This window comes from Myotis myotis, unplaced genomic scaffold (genome assembly GCF_014108235.1).
Source record: "Myotis myotis isolate mMyoMyo1 unplaced genomic scaffold, mMyoMyo1.p scaffold_m19_p_6, whole genome shotgun sequence".
Lineage (NCBI taxonomy): Eukaryota > Metazoa > Chordata > Mammalia > Chiroptera > Vespertilionidae > Myotis > Myotis myotis.
This window is the reverse complement of record NW_023416368.1, coordinates 96,300,658-96,319,627: the sequence shown is the minus strand read 5'-3', so window position 1 is coordinate 96,319,627 and position 18,970 is coordinate 96,300,658. Positions and strand designations below refer to the sequence as shown.

The following is an 18,970-nucleotide window of genomic DNA, read 5'->3' as shown; positions in this document are numbered from 1 at the left end:
AATCTTGTCAATTAATTTGGACCAGACTGTTTGAATTCCAAAAATAAAATTGGACCGCAAAGGGTTAAACAGGTTCTTTAATCCTTGCTTGGACTCTTCTCTTTCTGGTACTCCTGTGATGTGAAAGTTCTTACTTTTCATGCATTCCCAGAATATACATTCTTCTTAAGTGCACATGGGGCATTTTCAAAGATAGACCACTTGTTGGACACAAACTAAGGCTCTACAAGTTCAAGAAGAATGAAATCATGTCAAGCATTGTCTCAGATCACAATGGCATGAAATTGGAAATAAAGCACAATAAAAACACTCAGAAACATGCAAACATGTGGAGGCTAAATAGCATGTTACTAAACAATAAATGGGTTACCAATGAGATCAAGAAAGAAATAAAAAATTTCCTGGAAATAAATGAAAATGAACACACAACAACCCCAAATCTCTGGGACACAGCAAAACCAGTCCTGAAAGGGAAGTTCATAGCACTATAGATCTACCTCCAAAAACAAGAAAAACTTTTACTAAGTTATATAACCATACAACTTAAAGAATTAAAAAGAGAACAACAACAAAAGCCCAGAGTAAGTATTAGGAAGGAAATAATAAAGATCAGAGTGGAAATAAATGACATAGAGACAAATATATATAAATATATAAATACATATATATATATATATATATATATATATATATAGAGAGAGAGAGAGAGAGAGAGAGAGAGAGAGAGAGAGCCAATAAAACCAAGAGCTGGTTCTTTGAAAAGATAAACAAGATGAATAAATCTCCAGTCAGACTCATCAAGAAACAAAGGGAGAGAAACCAAATAAAATTAGAAACAAAAGAGGACTAGTAACAACTGACCCCACAGAAATACAAAGTACTGTAAGCAAATACTATGAACAACAGTATTCCAACCAGCTGGAAAACCTGGACAAATGGACATATTCCTAGAAAAATACAATCTTCCAAAACTAAATCAGGAAACCTGAACAGGCCCATAACTACTGATAAAATTAAAGCAGTAATCAGAAAAACTCCCAGCAAACAAAAACCCTGGTCCCGATGACTTCACACAGGAGTTTTACCAAACATTCAAAGAAGAACTAACACCTATACACCTCAAACTATACCGAAAAATCCATGAGGAAGGAATATTTCCCAGCTCTGTTTTTACAAGATCAGCATTAGCCCAATTCCAAAAACAGATAAAAATATGTCAAAGAAAGAGAATTACAGGCCAATATCCCTGATGAACAGATGCTAAAATCCTCAACAAAATATTAGCAAATTGGATCCAGCAAGACATTAAAAATATCATATACCATGACTAAGTGGGATTCATTCTGGACATGCAAAGCTGGTACAATATTCCAAAATCAGTAAACATCACCTAGACCAGGGGTCCTCAAACTACAGCCCGTAGGCCACATGCAAATACAAATATTGTATTTGTTCCCGTTTTGTTTTTTTACTTCAAAATAAGATATGTGCAGTGTGCAAGGGAATTTGTTCATAGTTATTTTTTAAACTATAGTCTGGCCCTCCAACGGTCTGAGGGACAGTGAACTGGCCCCCTGTTTAAAAAGTCTGAGGACCCCTGACCTAGACAAATTGGGAGACAAAAATCACATGATCATATCAACTGACAAAAAAAAACAACAAAACATTCAAAAACACTTTTTTGCTAAAAACTCTCAGCAAAGTGGGCATAGAGGGGTCATATCTCAACATAATGAAGGCCATATATGACATAATTACAGTCAACATCAAACTCAATAAGAAAAAACTAAAACCATTTCCCCTAAGAAGAGGAACAAGGCAGGGTTGTCTGCTTTCACTACCCTTATTCAAATTAGTACTAAAAGTGCTAGCCACAGCGATCCTACAAGAAGAAAACATAAAAGGCATCCAAATTAGAAAGGAGAAAGCAAAACTCTCATTATTCACAGATGACATGAAAACCCTAAAAACTCCCCAAAAAACTACTAGGTTTAATCAATAAATTCAGAAACGTAGCAGGAAAAAAGATACACAAAAATTGATGACATCTTCATACACCAATAATAAATTCTCAGAAAGAGAAAATAAAAAAGCAATCCCATTTACCATTGCAACAACAAAAAAATTAACATATGTAGGAATAAACTTAACCAAGAAGGTAAAAGATCTGTACTTGGAAAACTATAGGACAATGAAAAAAGAAATAGAGGAAGATATAAACATGTGGAAGAATATGCTGTGTTCATGGATTGGTAGAATTAATACCATTAAAATGTCCACACTATCCAAAGCAATCTATCGAGTCAACGCAATCCCTATTAAATTGCCAACAGTATATTTCACAGATCTAGAACAAATACTCCAAAAATGTATATGGACGCAAAAAAGATAGCTGAAGCAATCTTGAGAAAGAACAACAAATTTGGAGGAATCACAATTCCAGATATCGTTATACTTCAAGGTCACTGTACTCAAAACAGGCTGGTGCTGGCAGAAGAGGAGGCATATAGATTAATGGAACAGAACAGAGACCTCAGGAATTGAGCAAAGCCATTATACTCAATTAATATTTGACAAACGAGGCAAGAGCATACAATGGGGTCAAGGCAGTCTCTTCAATAAATGGTGTTGGGTAACTGGACAAGTACATGCCAAAAAATGAAACTAGATCATCAACTTACACCATACATAAGAATAAACTTAAAATAGATACTGTAAAAAACCTAAATGTAAGTTGTGAAACCATAAAAATCTTAGAAGAAACCATAGGCAGCAAAATCTCAGATATCTCTCGCAGCAGTATGTTTATGGATACATCTCTTAGGGTGAAGGAAACTAAGGAGAAAATAAACAAATGGGACTATACATCAAAATAAAAAGCTTCTGTACAGCAAAAGAAACCATCAACAAAGTGAAAAGAGAACCCAGTGTAGAGGAGAACATATTTGGCAATGATAAGGGGTTACAAGGAACTCAAACAATTTAACAAAAGAAAGACAAACAGCCCTAGCCGGTTTGGCTCAGTGGATAGAGCGTCAGCCTGCGGACTCAAAGGTCCCGGGTTCGATTCCAGTCAAGGGCACGTACCTTGCTTGCGGGCGCATCCCCAGTAGGGGGTATGCAGGAGGCAGCTGATCGATGTTTCTCTCTCATCGATGTTTCTAACTCTCTATTCCTCTCTGTAAAAAATCAATAAAATATATTAAAAAATAAAAAGAAAGACAAACAATCCAATTGAAAAATGGGCAAAGGACCTAAATAGACACTTCTCCAAAGTGGACATACAGTAGGCCAAGAGACATATGAAAAAAATGCTCAAAGTCACAAATCATCTGAGAGATGCAAATTAAAACGACAATGAGGTATTACCTGACACCTGCAGAATGGCTATCATCAACAAATCAACAAAAAACAAGGAACTGGAACACTAGTACATTTCTTGTTTTAATGCAGACTGGTGCAACCATTACAAAAAACAGTATGGAGTTTCCTCAAAAAATTAAAAATGGAACTCCCATTTGACGCAGTGAACCCACTTCTAGGAATATAGCCTAAGAAACCCGAAAACACCAATCAGAAAGGATATATATACACCCCTATGTAAATAGCAGCACAATTTACAAGGTTTAGAAACAGCCGAAGTGCCCATCAGTAGATGAGTAGATAAAAAAGTTGTGGTGCATTTACACAATGGAATACTATGTAGCAGTAAAAATGAAGGAAGTCTTACCATTTGCAACAGCATGGATGGACCTGGAGAGTATTATGGTAAGTGAAATAAGCCAGCCCGAGAAAGATCAGTATCACATGATCTCACTCATATGTGGAATCTAATGAATAAAATAAACTAATAACAAAACAGATCCAGGGATATAGAACCATGTAACATACTGAAGAATTCAGAGGGAAGATGGGGGTAAGGGGAGAGATTGATTGGGGAACTTATACACATATCCCATGGACACAGACAATAGTGTGGTGAAGTCTTGGGAGGAGGGTGTCAATGGGGATGAAAATAACAAAGATAATAAAAATAAATATCTTCAAAATAAACAAATCTCTTATTTAACTCTAAATAAATAGATAAATTGCATGCCATTCTGAGTGGTGTCATGAAATATCAAGCTGTCCTTTATAAAGGGATAAATCATCACTTTATCCAGCATATCTATACTGCATATGCTACCTTCCTGCCACTTACTTAGTAGACATCTAGATTATCAGATCAACTCTTGTGGTACTGCAGTGCTAATGTTCAAGTCACCCTTATTCTATTCAAAAATGTCCCCAAAGCAAAGGAGTAGTAATGCTGGCAATTTCAATATGCCAAAGAAAAACCGTAAAGTACTCCCTTTAAGTAAAAAGGTGAAAGTTTTGGACTCAATAGGAAAAAATTTTATGCTGAGATTGCTAATAACTGTGGTTAAAAACAAATCTGGTATCCATAAAATTGTGAAGAATAAAGAACTTTGTGCTAGTTTTGTTGTCCCACCTTAAACTGCAAAAGTTAAAACCACAAGTGTGTGATAAGTCCTGAGTTAAACTGGAAAAGATTAAATCTATGGGTGGAAGATATGAATAGAAAACGTGCCAAATGAAGGCAACATGTTGTCCCAGAAAGCACTGAGCCTATATACGAAGACTTCAGCAAGGAATCCCCTTATATGAGTGACACAAAGCGTTCTACTACTGTGATTAAGGGATGGTTACACATATGCAGGAATAGGTTTGGACTAAAAATATAAAAGTTAATGTAGATGCTGCACCTGCCAATGAAGAAGCTACTGCCACAGCTCCAGAAGAGTTGAAGAAAATGATTAAGGAAGGAGAAAGGATACCATCCAAAGCAAGGCTTCAAATGCAATGAAAACAGGCTCTTCTGGAAGAAGATGCTCAATAGCACCTACAGTTATAAAAGTGGAAAGGAGAGGGCGAGCTGTTGTGGTCTTTGGCTCCTGCCCTCAAACAGGAAGATCTGGGCTCTGGAGTTAGAGATTATGAAATCATACACCATGCTCTTCCTACAGACATGCCTGCAGAACACACCTAGTTTTGAAACACCTGCAAGAAAGGGCACAATACTTTTCTATTAATAAAGCAGATGCTTCATTCTACTCTGAGAACCAACACAATGGCTTTACTCCCAGTGGTGGTGTTTCTGACTGCTGTGCTGCTTCCACCTTTACCTTCAGAAGGAAAGGATCCAGCCTTTACTGCTTTGTTAACCATTCAAACACAAGTTCAAAAAGGCATTATAAATACACACAATGAACTAAGAAAATCAGTCTCTCTACGTGTCAGCAACATGCTAAAGATGGAATGGAGCAGAAAAGCAAAAGCTAATGCCCTAAAGGGGGAAAACAAGCGCACTTTAGAACACAGTAATGCAGAAGACCAGAAAATCAGTACAAAATGTGGTGAGAATTTCTGTCAAGTGGCCCTATAACAAAGGATAAAACTTTATACTACTGACTAACCATAGCACTAAAAATAAGAATGTACTACCCCTATTAAAATACCAACAGCATACTTGACAGATCTAGAATACTCCAAAAATTTATATGAAATCAAAAAAGACCTCGAGCAGCCATAACTGCTCGCTCCGCCCGCTCTGTAGATCCCCGGGGACCCGCCCCGCCCAAGCCCTGTAAAGAGCCATTTGCCGGATAGCCTCAGGCAAACGCTAGATTAGCACCACCCTAGAGATCCAGCACAGAAGCTCTCCCACTGCAGACACAGCAGACTCTCATAGCCAGTTAGCCTGGAGGTCAAATCACCCCCAGTATTGCCAAAAGACAACAATCAAGGCTTAACTACAACAAGACTGCGCACAAAGACCACTAGGGGGTGCACCAAGAAAAGATGAAAAAAATGCGGAGACAAAGAAACAGGACGCAAATGTCAGAAATGGAAGATATAGAGCTCAAAACCACACTTTTAAGGCCTCTCAAGAACTGTCTAGAAGCCGCCGATAAATGTAGTGAGATCCTCAAGAAATATAATGAGACCCTCGATGTTGTGATAAAGGACCAACTAGAAATTAAGCATACACTGACTGAAATAAAGAATATTATACAGACACCCAACAGCAGACCAGAGGAGCGCAAGAATCAAGTCAAAGATTTGAAATGCGAAGAAGCAAAAAACACCCAACTGGAAAAGCAAAATGAAAAAAGAATCCGAAAATACAAAAATAGTGTAAGGAGCCTCTGGGACAGCTTCAAGCGTACCAACATCAGAATTATAGGGGTGTCAGAAGATGAGAGAGAGCAAGATATTGAAAACCTATTTGGGGGAAGGAAAATGGCGGCGGTATAAACGGACGTGTCCTGTGCCTTGTCCTGGAACAGATAAGGGTGAGCAGCTGAAACGGGTAACATGCAGCCCGAATAGGCAGAGGATTTTCAGCTGAGAGACTGTCTGCAGCTAGGAAAGACCGAGAACCCCCAGGAAAAAAAGGACGGTTGGAGACTGCGGCTGAAGCCTCTCCTGGTGCGCCAGCTAAGCAGCGGAGACTGCGCCATCTTGGGTGGTTGTTGCCGGCATCCAGAGACCAGCTACTAACCTGGAAACAAGGGATCGCAAGCAGCGTGACTGCCTGAACTCAGACGAGCACTGCTTCTTCTCACGGAAAGGTTGGACATCCCCTAAAGGTGCGGTTTGCAGTTCGGGTTGGAGGGAGGACCGAGCTCGCGCGCGCGGGGCGGAATCTGCGCCCCACAGAGTCTGCAGCCGTTGGGACCAGCGTGACCCTCGAGTGGGGAAGGGGCCCCACAGGGCTCCTGGCAGAAGGGAACGCGAAAAATGAGCCCATAGCTGGACTGGATGTAAGGGAGCAGCCTTGGACTTTGCCAATCTGCTGGCTGCTTGGTGCCAGGGGCGAGTGGGCGCGCGGAGACTGTGCGCAGACCTGGAAGGTGGAGGCTTGCGAATTCGCACAACTATCAGGCTCTTGTTACAGTTCCCCTTAGATCCGTGCATTTGATTATTAAACCCAGTGCATGGGATTCCCCAGTTGGGGTCATTCGCAGAGCCTGTAGGGGAAAGTTCTTTTTGGGGAGCCTGGGAAACAGCGGGCAGTGGCAAGGAACCAGCTCTGGGCAGTGGTCTTTCCGGAATCAGTGCCAAATACCATAGAGGGAAAAAAAAAAAAAACAAACCCTACTGATAGAGAGGACTTATAGCCTCGGAGGTCAATCCAGACACACTGCCACCCAGAGGCAGAGCCACGAACTGTCTCTTCTGCGATCACAAATAAAGGCAGTCTGGTAATCAGGTCTGTGGTTTACTGCACGGAGGGACAGTGTATCGCAGGGAAGTTCAACACTCCCCTGAATGCCTGGCAGGACTGAGGCGTGCCAAAAAGAAGAGTGGAAGATCTGAAGCACCTTCACTTCCGAATATTTTTATATATTTTTTTTTAATTCTTTTTTCACCATTTCATTAAGAACCTATTTTATTTTTTTATTTTATTTTTTATTTTTTTAATCACTTGATTTTACCTTTTTAATTACTACATTTTTTTAACCAGTATTATTGCTATCCTTTTACCATTTTTTCAAGTGTCATTTTATTTTTTATTATTTTTTTTTAATTTTTCTTTATTTTGGGATTAGTGTTATACACACTATTTTCATCGTTCCTTTAGCTTCATTTCTCTCTAGCTCACATTTACCCTTAAGCCAAAACTCTCTTCCTCACTTTTCCCCTTTTGTTGTCCTGTTTCTCTTACCCTATTCCTGCTTTGGATTTTACCTATTCCTTCCTTCTACCCACTGTCTAAATTTCACCCTACTTATATATCTAATTTCCAATCCCTCGCTCTCCCCATACAAATAGCCTCTTCCCCACCTCTATTTCATTCTCTTACTTTTTTTTTTTTTTTTTTTTCTTCTCTCCCTTTTCCCAATCTCATTTCGGCACTCCTTTTTGTTTTTTATTTTTCTCTTTAATCTTTTTCTCTTTTTTCTTCTTTATCCCCTAATTCTCTTCGCTCGGGGGGTCACCTTCATTTGGGGTTATTAATATCGTGAATGCATTGAGTTTGTTGCCTTGTACGTTGTGCCTTGTTGTGTTGTATTTTGTGCCTTTGAATCAGCGCAGCAGAGAGAGAACTACATGACCAAACACCTTGAGAAGAGAAATCATGGTGAAACAAAGAACCAACCCAAATATGAAAGAAAAACAGGCATCATCAGAAAAGGAAGTAAACGAAATGGAGGCAATGGAGGCAAGCAACCTGTCAGAGAAAGAATTCAGAGTAATGGCCATAAGGTGGATGAAAAGAATGGAAGACCAATTCAACAATATGTGTAGGAACCAAGAGGAAATGAAGAAGAACCAAGAGGAAATGAAGAGAAACCAAGAAGAAATGAAAAACGACATCACTGCCATAAAGAACTCAATAGAAAGCATCAACAGTAGACTAGAAGGAGCAGAGGACCGCATCAGCGAGCTAGAAGACAAGGTAGAAAAAAATACCCACACAGAACAGCTTCTAGAAAAAAAAATTAAAAAGCAGGAGGAGAGCCTAAGAGAACTATGGGACAATGCTAAACAAAACAACATCCGAATAATAGGGGTGACAGAAGGAAAGGAAACTGAGCAAGGAATAGAAAACCTGTTTGAAAAAATAGTAACAGAAAATTTCCCTGATATAGGGAGGAAAAAACTCACACAAATCCAAGAAGCTCACAGAGTCCCAAACAAAATGAACCCGAAAAGACCGACACCAAGGCACATAATAATTAAATTGGCAAACACCAACGACAAAGCCAGAATCTTAAAAGCAGCCAGAGAGAGACAGAAAGTTACCTACAAAGGATCCCCCATCAGACTAGCGACCGATTTCTCAACAGAAACACATCAGGGAAGAAGGGAATGGAATGAAATATACAAAGTCATGCAAAGGAAGGGTCTGAATCCAGGAATACTATACCCAGCGAGGCTATCAATCAAAATTGAGGGTCAAATCAGGAGCTTCACAGACAAAAACGGTCTACGGGAGTTTATTACAACCAAACCAGCAATGCAAGAAATGCTAAAGGGTGATACCACCGATAAGGGTTTAATTTCCAACATTTACAGGGATCTCATGAAACTTAACAAAAGGAAGATAAACAATCCAATAAAAAAATGGGCAACGGACCTAGATAGACACTTTTCGAAAGAGGACATACAGAAGGCCGAAAGACATATGAAAACCTGCTCAAAGTCACTAATTATACGAGAGATGCAAATCAAAACGACAATGCGTTATTATCTCACACCTGTCAGAATGGCTATCATCAACAAATCAACAAACAACAAGTGTTGGAGAGGATGTGGAGAAAAAGGAACCCTTCTGCACTGCTGGTGGGAATGCAGACTGTTGCAGCCACTGTGGAGAACAGTATGGAGCTACCTCAGAAGACTAAAAATGGAACTCCCATTTGACCCAGTGATCCCACTACTAGGAATATATCCCAAGAAACCAGAAACGCCAATCAGAAAGGATATATGCACCCCTATGTTCATAGCAGCACAATTCACCATAGCTAAGATTTGGAAACAGCCTAAGTGCCCATCAGCAGATGAGTGGATTAGAAAACTGTGGTACATATACACAATGGAATACTATGCTGCGGTAACAAAAAAGGAACTCTTGCCTTTTGCAACAGCATGGATGGAACTGGAGAGCATTATGCTAAGTGAAATAAGCCAGTCAGAGAAAGATAAATACCACATGATCTCACTCATTTGTGGATTATAGAGAACAACATAGACTGATGAAAAGGGACAGACCCAAAGACTGAGAAACAGCAATCAGGCTATCAATCCCCAGAAGGAAAGTAGGGGAGGGCGGAGGTAAGGGGAAGAGATCAACCGAAGGACTTGTATACATGTATATAAGCCAAAACAATGGACATGGACAACAGGGGGATGGGAGCATGAGTTTGTGTGTGGGGGGGGAGGTTGGGGGTTAATGGGGGGGATGAGGACACATTTGTAATACCTTAACTAATAATAAAAAAAAAAAAAAGAAAAAGAAAACCTATTTGAAGATATAATGACAGAAAACTTCCCCCACCTGGTGAAAGAAATAGACTTACAGGTCCAGGAAGCGCAGAGAACCCCAAACAAAAGGAATCCAAAGAGGACCACACCAAAACACATCATAATTAAAATGCCAAGAGCAAAAGACAAAGAGAGAATCTTAAAAGCAGCAAGAGAAAGAAACTCAGTTACCTACAACGGAATACCCATACGACTGTCAGCTGATTTCTCAACAGAAACTATGCTCGCCAGAAGGGAGTGGCAAGAAATATTCAAAGTGATGAATGCCAAGAACCTACAACCAAGATTACTTTATCCAGCAAAGCTATCATTCAGAACTGAAGGTCAGATAAAGAGCTTCACAGATAAGGAAAAGCTAAAGGAGTTCATCACCACCAAACCAGGATTATATGAAATGCTGAAAGGTATCCTTTAAGAAGAGGAAGAAGAAGAAAAAGGTAAAGATACAAATTATGAACAACAAACATGCATCTATCAACAAGTGAATCTAAGAATCAAGTGAATAAATAATCTGGTGATCATAATAGAATCAGGGACATAGAAAGGGAATGGACTGACTATTCTTGGGGGGGAAAGGGGTGTGGGAGATGCGGGAAGAGACTGGACAAAAATTGTGAACCTATGGATGAGGACAGTAGGTGGGGAGTGAGGGCGGAGGGTGGGGCGGGAACTGGGAGGAGGGGAGTTATGGGGGGGGGGGGGGAGAGGAACAAATGTAATAATCTGAACAATAAAGATTTAATTAAAAAAAAAAAAAGGACCTCGAATACCTGAGGCAATCTTGAGAAAGAAAAACAAAGTTGGAGGAATCAGAATAGCAGATTTCAAGTTATATTACAAAGCCACCATCATCAAAACAGCCTGGTTCTGGGACAAGAACAGGTATAAGGATCAATGGAACAAACAGAGACCCCAGAAATTGACCCAAGCCATTATGCTCAATTAATATTTGACAAAGGAGGCAAGAGCATACAATGGAGTCAAGACAGTCTCTTCAGCCCTAACCGGTTTGGCTCAGTGGATAGAGTGTCGGCCTGTGGAGTGAAGGGTCCCAGGTTCGATTCCGGTCAAGGGCATGTACCTTGGTTGCAGGCACATCCCCAGTAGGGGGTGTGCAGGATGCAGCTGATCGATGTTTCTCTCTCATTGATGTTTCTACCTCTCTATCCCTCTCCTTTCTTCTCTGTAAAAAAAAATCAATAAAATATATATTTTTTTAAAAAGACAGTCTCTTCAATAAATGGTGTTGGAAAAATTGGACAGATACACGCAAAAAAATGAAACTAGATCATCAACTTACACCATACACAAGAATAAACTAAAAACGGATAAAAGACTTAAATGTAAGTCGTGAAACCATAAAAATCCTAGATGAAACCATAGGCAGCAAAATCTCAGACATCTCTCACAGAAATATGTTTATGGATACATATCCTAGGGACAAAGGAAACTAAGGAGAAAATAAACAAATGGGACTACACCAAAATAAAAAACCATCAACAAAATGAAAAGGGAGCCCACTGTATGGGAGAACATACTTGGCAATGATACATCTGATAAAGGATTAATATCCAAAATATATAAGGAACTCATACAACTTAACAAAAGACAAAAATCCAATTTAAAAATGGGCAAAGGACTTAGACACTTCTAAGCATGTATGCCGAGACATGTGAAAAAATGCTCAAAGTCATTGATCCTCAGAGACATGCAAATTAAATGACAATGAGGTATCACCTGACATCTGTCAGAATGGCTACCATCAAGAAATCAACAAATGACAAGTGCTGGTGAGGATGTGGAGAAAAAGGAACCCTCATGTACTGCTGGTGAGAATGCAGACTGGTGCAGCCATTATGGAAAACAGTCTGGAGTTTCCTCAAAAAATTAAAAATGGAGCTCCCATTTGACCCAGTGCTCCCACTTCTAGGAATATATCCCTAGAAATCAGAAATATGAATCAGAAAGGACATATGCACCCCTATGTTCATAGCAGCACAATTTACAATAGCTAACAATTTACAACAGCCTAAGTGCCCACAGCAGATGAGTGGATTAAAAACTGTGGTACAGCTACATAATGGAATACTATGCCGCTATTAAAAAGAAGGAACTTTTACCATTTGCAACAGCATGGATGGAACTAGAGAGAATTATGCTAAGTGAAATAAGCCAGTCGGAGAAAGATAAATCACATGATCTCTCTCATATGTGGGATATAATGATCAACATAATTTGATGAACAAGAATAGATCGATCTAGAGACAAATAGTAGGGGAGAGTTGGTTAGAGAGCAACCAAAGGACTTATATGCATGCATATTAGCATAAACAATAGACACAGACACTGGAGTGGTGGGGGCTTGCCCGGGCTGGGAAGGGATGGGGGAGGGGATCAATTGGGTGAAAAGGAGACTATGTAAAGCTTTAGACAATAAAAAAAAAACAGGAAAAAAAAAACCGATGGTACATCTATACAATGGAATACTGCACTGCTATAAAAAAGAAAGAACTCTTTTCATTTGCAACAGCATGGATGGACATGGAGAGCATTATGCTAAAGCGAATAAGCCAGTCGGAGAAAGATAAATATCACATGATCTCACTCATTTGTGGAATATAATGAACAACATAAACTGATCCAGAGACAGAGAAGCGTCAAACAGACCGTCAAACTTCAGAGGGAAGGCAGGGGAGGGTGAGGGGAGGTGGATAAGAGATCAACAAAAGAACTTGTATGCATGCATATGGACACAGATACTAGGGGGGATGAGGGCAAGTGCTGAGGTGGGGGGAGTGGCCGGAGAGAGGTCAATGGGGGAAAAGGAGACATATATAATACTATATGTAATACTTTAAGCAATAACAAATTAAAAAAAGCAGTGGTACATTTATATCATGGAATACTATGCAGCAGTAAAAAAGAAGTATCTTACCCTTTGAGACAGCATGGAGAGACCTGGAGAGTATCATGCTAAGTGAAATAAGTCAGTTAAAGAAAGACAAGTATCACACGATCTCACTCATATGTGGAATCTAATTAACAAAAGAAACTGATGAACGGAGTGGATCCAGAGACAGGGAAGCATGGAACAATGTGTGGAATCTCAGAGGGAGGTGAGGGAGGGTGGGTGAGTGGGAGCTAATCAGTAATCAACCAAAGACCCTGTATGCATATATGCATAACCCATAGAAACAGACAATAGAGTGGTGAAAGCAGACTTTAGTTGACATTAAAGATCTCCACTGGGACTGGCGAGAACACTGCCTGCACATCCACAGCTCCCTACCCCTGATTTCTTTGTTCTGCTTTCCCTCTCCTTCCTGATTAAAAAAAAAAACCCTGCCTGCACTAAGATGTTAACATAGTTTTACAGGACAGGAGTCCACCACCTTCTCAGCTCACAGACGCTTAGATAAACTACTTTTTTCCCCACCAACACCTGTCTCACAAGCTTGGCTTTCGTTGTGGCAGACAGCTGAATCTGCATTCAGTTTCAATCCTACTACCTGGTCAAATGCAATTCAAAACCAGTAGGATGACAGCCATGATTTTGTCTATTGTGTAGGACCAATTAGTTCAAGCACAGTTGGATGTTATACCCAAGTTATTCACTACTAATCTTATCATATTGGATAAGGAACTGCCTATTGTCCCAATCAAGACAGTCTAAATACTATATGTTTGTCAACAAAATACTATGTTTGTCAATATTGTTCTGTTGATAATGTTATTAAAAAGAATACCTCTTACAAACAAGAAACATCTTGTGCCAATTGCCCCAGTAACTGTGATAAATAACTATGCGCCAATAGTTGCCAGTATGAAGATCTCCTTAATAACTGTGGTTCCTTAAAGACAACAGCTGGCAGTGAACAAGAATTGCCCAAGGAAAAGTGCAAGGCCACTCACCAAAATTTACTGAAATGCTCAACGATCATTGCACAAGACTAAGTGGATAAGGGATATACCACTTAACTGACACATCCCAGAGGAGAAATTGCAGGCTATTTACAAATTTGGTTCCCAACAGTTTTTCTCTTGAATCTTTACAGAAATCTCTCTCATACATCAATTTACAAAAGCAGTACAGTCTATGATGACAACTTTGGATTTTACAAATTTGGTACTTTAAGAAACTGCATCAAGTTAAGGATTTTTAAAATTGTATAACCTTAAAACTTAGATCACTAGAAGTTTGAATTAAAATGAGGAATTACTCTGCCCGGGCCAGTTTTGCTTAGTGGTTAGAAAATTGGCCCATAGACCAACAGGTCGTGGGTTTGATTCCTGGTCAAGGGCACCTACCTTGGTTACAGGTTCAGTCCTGCCCCTGGTTGGGGCGCGTTCAGAAGGCAACCAGTCAATGTGTCTCTCTCACATCAATGTTTCTCTCTCTCTCTCTTCCTCTCCTCCCTCCCTTTCACTCTCTCTCTGAAAATCAATGAAAAAATAGCCTTTGGTGAGAATTAAAACAAACAACAAATAAATTACGCTCTCTGAAACAAAATGCAAAAACCAACTAACATCACTGTCATTCCCACTACATGATTTTTTTACATGTATAAAGAATGAATTCAATGATCACCATCTACTTTTTCTTATGGCCTCCTCTTTAAAAAAGTAATCAACTCTTAGAATAAAGAATTTATCTAAGCAACCACATAGATCTGATTCTTGTGCTTTATTTTATTGTATTTACTAGAGGCCTGATGCACGAAATTCATGAAAGGGGCTCGGCCCTCACGGCCCTGGCTGCCTTGTGACCCCGCCCCCCGCCCACTGGTCATTCCAGAAGGTTGTTCCGGAAGGTCATTCTGTCATCTAGTCTAATTAGCATATTAGCTTTGTATTATATAGGATAATTAACTCCAGCTGGACTCAGCCTAGATAATAATTATTCAGAACAAAATTTCTAAAATATTTGCCTATAAAATTAAACTTTAAACTTTATTTTTTTTTAATATATTTTATTGATTTTTTTACAGAGAGGAAGGGAGAGAGATAGTTAGAAACATCGATGAGAGAGAAACATCGATCAGCTGCCTCCTGCACATCTCCTACTGGGGACGTGCCCGCAACCCAGGTACATGCCCTTGACCGGAATCGAACCTGGGACCCCTCAGTCCGCAAGCCGACGCTCTATCCACTGAGCCAAACCGGTTTCGGCTTAAACTTTAAACTTTAACCAAAAAGAGGAAAAAAGTAGAATGGAGGCACCAGCATGGAAGAACAGGTTAACTCTGGTTCTGTGTAGTAATACTGCAGGAAATATGATAAAGCAAGACATAGTGTACAGTGTGAAGAAATCACATGCTCTAAAACATACTCCAAAATTATCTGCTCATATTTTGGCAACATAATAAGAAGCATGTTGACAGCCATCTTATTTATGGAATGGTTCCATCAATGCATCACAAGAGCACAGTACAATATGAGATTTTGAGAGAGAAAGAGAGAGGTCACATTCACTTAAGTTTTATGACAGCATATCATTACACTTATTCTATTTTATGACTGGTTATTGTTAGTATCTTATGGTACCTAACTTATAAACTCATCATTATCATAGATATGTACGCATAGTGGGGGAAAATGTAATAAATATATATAGGGATTGGTACCATTTGTGGTTTCAGGTATCCACTGGAGGTCTTGAAACATATCCCCCACAGATAGGGGGCAACTGCTATATTGTTAAAATAACCATACTACCCAAAGAAATCTATAGATTCAAAACAATCCTTATTAAAATGCCAATGGAATATTTTTAGTAATAGAACAAACAATCCTAAAATTTGTATGGAGCCACAAAAGACTCCAAATAGCCACAGCAATCTAGAGAAAGAACAAAGATGTAGGTATCACACTTCTGGAGTTCAAATCATATTATAAAGCTATAGTATTTAAAACAGAATGGTACTGGCATGAAAACAGACACATAGATAAAGCGAACAGAATAGAGAGCTCAGAAATAAACCCACACAATTAATATACGACAAAAAAGCTAAAATACACAATGGAGAAAGAAGAGCCACTTCAATACATGGAACTAAGGAAACTGGACAAATAAATACATGCAAAAAAACAAAAACAAACAGAAAGGAAGAAACTAGACCACTTTTCTTTTTTTTTTTTTTTACAGAGAGGAAAGGAGAGGGATAGAGAGTTAGAAACATTGATGAGAGAGAAACATCAATCAGCTGCCTCCTGCACACCCCCTATTGGGGATGTGCCCGCAACCAAGGTACATGCCCTTGACCAGAATCGAACCTGGGACCCTTCACTTCGCAGGCCGACGCTCTATCCACTGAGCCAAACCAGGTAGGGCTAGACCACTTTCTTATACCATACACAAAAATCAAGTCAAAATGGATTAAAGACCTGAACATATAACCGGAAACCATAAATTCTTAGAACAAAACATAGTAGGTAAGCTTCTAGACCACTGATGGCGAACCTATGACACGCGTGTCAGAGGTGACACGCAAACTCATTTTTTTGGTTGATTTTTCTTTGTTAAATGGCATTTAAATATATAAAATAAATATCAAAAATATAAATCTTTGCTTTAGTACGGTGGAAATATCAAAAAACTTCTATATGTGACACGGCACCAGAGTTAAGTTAGGGTTTTTCAAAATGCTGACATGCCGAGCTCAAAAGGTTCGCCATCACTGTTCTAGACATTAGTCTTGGCAATGATTTTTTAAGATGACAATAAAAGCAAAAATGAGTGGAATTACATCAAGCTAACAGGCTTGTGCACAGCAACGAAAACCACCAACAAAATGTAAAGGCAACCTACAGGATAAGAGAATATTTGCAAATCATTCATGTATTTGATAAGGAGTTAATACCCAAAATATCTAAAGAACTCAGTAGAAAAAACAAACACCAATCCAATTAAAATATGAGAACAGTATTTGAATAGATATTTTTTCAAAGGAGATATACATACAGATGGCCGATAGACACATGACAAGGCATTCAACATCACTAATCATCTGGAAAATGCAAATCAAAACCACAATGAGATATTACCTGACACCTATTAGAGTGGCTAATATCAAAAAGAGAAGAAATAACAAGCAATGGCAAGGATGTGGAGAAAAGAGAGCCCTATGCACTGTTGGTGGGAATGTAAATTGGTGCAGCCACTATGGAAAACAGTATAGCGGTCCCTCAAAAAATTAAAAGTAGAACTACTATAATAATCCAGCAATTTCACTTTGGGGTATGAATTTGAAGAAAACAAAATAACTATCCCAAAAAGATATCTGCACCCCAATAGCAGCATTATTTACAATAGCCAAGACATAGAAACAACCTTAAGTGTTGACTGAGAAAAGAATGGATAAAGAAAATTTGATATTATAAATTTGATAATAACACAGATATTATTCAGCCATAAGAAATAGGGAAATACTGCCATCTGTAACAACATGGATGGACTTTAGAGCATTATTCTAAGTGAAACAAGTTATATGGAATCTGTATATATAAAAGCCTAAGTGACCATCGCAACCGAAACAACCAAATGACGACCGAACGGGCTGCGTGGGGTGACCAGGCCGGCAGGGGGGTTAGTGAGGAACGACCAAACAACTGAGCAGCGACCAAACAACTGAGCAGCGGGCTGCGTGGGATGACCAGGCCGGCGGGGGGTTAGTGAGGGCCGACCAAATGACTGAGCAGCGGGCTGCATGGGATGACCAGGCCGGCGGGGGGTTAGTGAGGGCCGACCAAATGACTGAGCAGCGGGCTGCGTGGGATGACCAGGCCGGCGGGGGGTTAGTGAGGGCCGACCAAATGACTGAGCAGCGGGCTACATGGGGCGACCAGGCTGGCAGGGGGGTTAGTGAGGGATGACAAAACAACTGAGCAGTGGGCTGCGTGGGGAGACCAGGCCTACAGGGGGGCAGTGAGGGGTGACCAAATAACCGAACAGCAGGCTATGTGGGGTGACAAGACTGCAGGGAGGGGGGGGGGCAATTGGGGGTGACCAGGCTGGCAGCAGGGAGGAAGTTGGGGGCGACCAGGCCAGCAGGGGGGGCAGTTGGGGGTTACCATGCCAGCAAGGAAGGCAGTTAGGGGTGATCAGACAGGCAGGCAGGTGAGCAGTTAGGAGCCAGTGAGAGGTATTGTGAGAGGTATGTCCAACTGCCAGTTTAGGCCCAATCCCCAGGATCGGGCCTAAACCAGCAGTGGGACATCCCCCGAGGGGTCACAGATTGGAGAAGGTACAGGCTGGACTGAGAGGGACACCCCCCCCCATACGAATTTCGTGCACTGGGCCTCTAGTATTGGTGGTTGCCAGAAGCAGGGTTTGGGGGAATGAATGAAATGGGTGAAGGTGGTCAAAAGGTACAAACTTTTGTTATAAGACAAATAAGTGTTGGGACTGTAATGTACAGCATGGTGAGTATAGTTAACAATATTGTACTGTATATTTGAAAGTTGCTAAAAGAATAGATTTTAACAGTTATTTTCATAAGAAAAAAACAATACGTGGTAATGAATGTTAACTAAACAAATTGTGGTGATCATTTCACAATATATACATACATCAAATCATTATATTGTATACCTAAAACGAATACGATATTATATGTCAATTATGTCCCAATTTTAAAAGTACAGTAATGGAAAAAAAACTTCACTAGAGAGGTTCAATAGATTTAAAATGACAGAAGAATCAGTGTTTGAAGACAAAAAAATAAGTCATACAATCTTAATATCAGAAAAAAAGAATTAAGAAAAATGAACAGTTCCTTTGGAGGATACCATTAAACACACTACCAACATACATATAACAAGGTTGAGAGGAGCAGGAGAGAGAGAAAGGTACAGAAAAATTATCTGAATAGTCTAAATCCCCCAAATTTGAGGGGGGTGAAAGCACAATAACTTA

At 39.8% G+C, this 18,970-nt stretch overlaps 1 protein-coding gene and 1 pseudogene across 6 annotated transcripts in view; one reads left to right on the top strand and one right to left on the bottom strand.

The window, feature by feature from the left end:
* SNAP47 (synaptosome associated protein 47) overlaps positions 1 to 18,970 on the bottom strand; it is a 104,750-nt gene that overhangs the window by 43,302 nt on the left and 42,478 nt on the right. The gene's annotated exons all lie outside the window — the stretch shown is intronic.
* Positions 5,132 to 14,010, top strand: LOC118657816 (annotated as a pseudogene).